The following is a 3,709-nucleotide window of genomic DNA, read 5'->3' as shown; positions in this document are numbered from 1 at the left end:
TCCATAAACCTATACTAGATTCCTTATTGAAACAAAGAACTTTGGTAATATCAAGCTTGGTGATGTTCAGTAATGATACTGTGTTGCATATTTGAAAGTTACTAAGAGAGTGGATCCTGAAAGTTCTCATCAGGAGAAAGAGAATTCTGTAACTTTGTATATTGATCAATGGTAAAATAGATTTATTGCAGTGATCATGTCACAATGTATACTGATATTGAATCACCATTATGCTGTACATCTGAAACTAATATAATGTCATATGTCAATTATACTTCAATAAAAAAAGAAAAACCAAACCAAACAAAAAATGTTGAGTGTGATAGCTCTTATAAATAAACATTTCAAATAACTTTATGTTATGGATTCTATCTATAAAATATCCTTTGATGTAATATAAGAATTTCATATTTTATAGATATATAGAACATATTTAATAATATACTTATAATATAGTTGTTTCTAATAAACAAATAAATGTTCTGACTACATTTTTAAGAATCTGGAGATTAAGTTGCAGGACATACTCTTGAATAAAACACAAATTTAATTTATTAATTTAATTTTATTCTATTTAATTTAATTCTATTAAATTCTAATTTAATTCTATTAAAATATGTGATTACTTGTGTGTCCATAGTAGTTTTATTAAACATTTCATGTCTTCACAATCTTTGACATACAAAAGGCAAGAATAACTGGAGTTTGCACCTTTATAAATGTGAAACCTTAAAATGATTATTTCTGACAGGCTCTGCAGTGAGGGAAAGATAGCTTGACAGATACATAGAGATTTAACTATACCACTGAGCAAGTCCCAATGAATAAGTGATACCATTTTTGGTTCTGTGTTAAAAGAGGAGTACTATGGAAACTGAATTACCTATAATGAGCTAAATTCTATTAAGCAAAACATAATAAAAACTTAAAATTTGTATGTGCTTGAAATGTTTTTGATATAGATTTTACAATGCTATGGAATTGCCCTATATTTTAATATCTTTTAAATTTAAATAAAAATAGGGGTGCCTGGGTGGTTCAGTGGTTAAGTGTCTGCCTTCAGCTCAGGTCATGATCCCAGGGTCCTGAGATTGAGGCCCACATCGGGCTCCCTGCTCAATGAGGAGCCTGATTATGCCCCTCCTACTATCCCTGCTGGTGTTCCATCTCTCACTGTGAAATAAAAAATAAAATAAAATAAAATTTAAAAATCTAAAAAAAAAAATTTTAATAAAAATATAAAATCTGTACAAGCCCCAACCTTTATTTAATCTTATGGTAATAATGATAATGATAAGTGAAACAGTCTAACTCACCCCAGGCTGAAGAAATTAGAAATTGACAATATAAAGTAGATCAGTATAAAACTACAAATATGTATTTTATTGCCATTTCTGTTAATGTGCTCTTTATTTTTTTTCTGAATTTGCTTAATAGCTTTGAAAATATAAGTGACCTAGGAAAAATATCTCTCATAATGAGTATTTTATTCAAAAATATGTTTTCATTTTGGGGGGGGGGTGATTTATTTATATATTTTCAGTGATTCATTGTTTATGCACCATACCCAGTGCTCCATGCAATACATGCCATCCATAATACCCACCACCAGGCTCACCCAAACCCCCACCCCTCTCACCTCCAAAACCCTCAGTTTGTTTCTTAGAGTTCTCAGTCTCTCATTGTTTGTCTCCCCCCTCCCTTTTCCCCCAACTCACTTCTCCTCTCCAACTCCCAATGTCCTCTCTGTTATTACTTATATACTCCACAAGTAAATGAAACCATATGATAATTGACTCTCTCTGCTTGACTCATTTCACTGAGCATAATCTCCAGTCCTGTCCATGTTGATACAAAAGTTGGGTATATTCATCGTTCTGATGGAGGCATAATATTCCATTGTATATATAGGCTATATCTTCTTTATCCATTCATCCATTGAAGGGCATCTTGGTTCTTTCCACAGTTTGGCGACTGTAGCCATGCTGCTATGAACACTGTGGTACAGATTGTCTTTCTTTTCACTACATCTGCATCTTTGGCTAAATACCAAGTAGTGCAATTGCAGAGTCATAGGGTAGCTCTATTTTTAATTTTTTTGAGGAACCTCCACACTGTTTTCCAAAGTGGCTGCACCAACTTGCATTCCCACCAACAGTGTATGAGGGTTCCCTTTTCTCCACATCCTCTCCAACACTTGTTGTTTACTGTCTTGTTAATTTTGGCCATTCTAATTGGTATAAGGTGGTATCTCAATGTGGTTTTGATTTGAATCCCTGATGGCTAATGATGATGAATATTTTTCCATGTGTCTGTTAGCCATTTGTATGTCTTCTTTGGAGAAGTGTCTGTTCATGTCCTCTGCCCCTTTTTTTGAGGTGAATATCTGCTTTGTGTGTGTTGAGTTTGAGGAATTCTTTGTAGATCGTGGATATCAGCCCTTTGTCTGTAGTGTCATTTGTGAATATCTTCTCCGATTCTGTGGGTTGCCTCTTTGTTTTGTTGACTGTTTCCTTTGCTGTGCAGAAGCTTTTGATCTTGATCCAGTCTCAAAAGCCCATTTTTGCTTATGCTTTCTTTGCCTTTGGAGACATGTCTTGAAAGAACTTGCTGTGGCTGATGTCAAAGAGGTTATTGCCTATGTTCTCCTCTAGGATTTAGACAGATTCCTGCCTCACATTGAGGTCTTCTACCCATTTTGAGTTTATGCTTGTGTATGGTATAAGAGAATGATCAAGGTTCATTCTTCTATACATAGCTTTCCAATTTTCCCAGCCCCATTTATTGAAGAGACTGTCTTTTTTCCACTGTATATTTTTTTCCTGCTTTGTCGAAGGTTATTTGACCATAGAGCTGAGCATCCATATCTGGGCTCTCTACTCTGTTCCACTGGTCTATGTGTCTGTTTTTGTGCCAGTACCATGCTGTCTTGGTGATCACAGCTTTGTAGTAAAGCTTGGAATTAGGCAATGTGATATCCCTAGTTTTGTTTTCTTTTTCAACATTCTGTTAGCAATTCAGGGTCTCTTCTGGTTCCATGCAAAGTTGAGGATTGTTTGTCTCAGCTCTTTGAAAAATGCAGTGGAGCTTTGCGCAGTGGCAGTATCGTAGCCAATGAGGTTTATCCGAGGCGCGATTATTGCTAATTGAAAAATGCAGTGGAATTTTGATCAGGATAGCATTGAAAGTATAGATTGCTCTAAGCAGTATAGACATTTCAACAATGTTTATTCTTCCGATCCATGAGCATGGAATGGTCTTCCATCTTTTTGTGTCTTCTTCAATTTCTTTCATGAGTGTTCTGTAGTTCCTTGAGTACAGATCCTTTACCTCTTTGGTTTGGTTTATTCCCAGGTATCTTATCATTCTTGGTGTTATAGTAAATGAAATCATTCTCTCATTTCCCTTTCTATATTTTCATTATTATTGTTAAGAAAGCAACTGATTTCTGTACATTAATTTTGTATCCTGCCACATTACTGAATTGCTGTATGAGTTCTAGTAGTTTGGGGGTGGAATCTTTTGGGTTTTCCATATAAAGTATCATGTCATCTGTGAAGAGAGAGAGTTCAACTTCTTTGCCAATTTGAATCCTTTTATTTCATTTTGTTGTCTGATTGCTAGGACTTCTAGTACATTGTTGAACAACAGTGGTGAGAATGGGCATACTTGCTTCCTTATCTCAAAGGTAAGGCTATCAGCTTTTCCC

At 34.9% G+C, this 3,709-nt stretch overlaps 1 pseudogene; it reads left to right on the top strand.

The window, feature by feature from the left end:
• The first annotated feature begins 3,085 nt into the window (after positions 1-3,085).
• On the top strand, positions 3,086-3,252 carry LOC123937684 (annotated as a pseudogene).
• Positions 3,253-3,709: the final 457 nt, after the last annotated feature.

This window comes from Meles meles, chromosome 2 (genome assembly GCF_922984935.1).
Source record: "Meles meles chromosome 2, mMelMel3.1 paternal haplotype, whole genome shotgun sequence".
Classification (NCBI taxonomy): domain Eukaryota; kingdom Metazoa; phylum Chordata; class Mammalia; order Carnivora; family Mustelidae; genus Meles; species Meles meles.
This window is presented reverse-complemented; position numbering and strand designations above follow the sequence as displayed.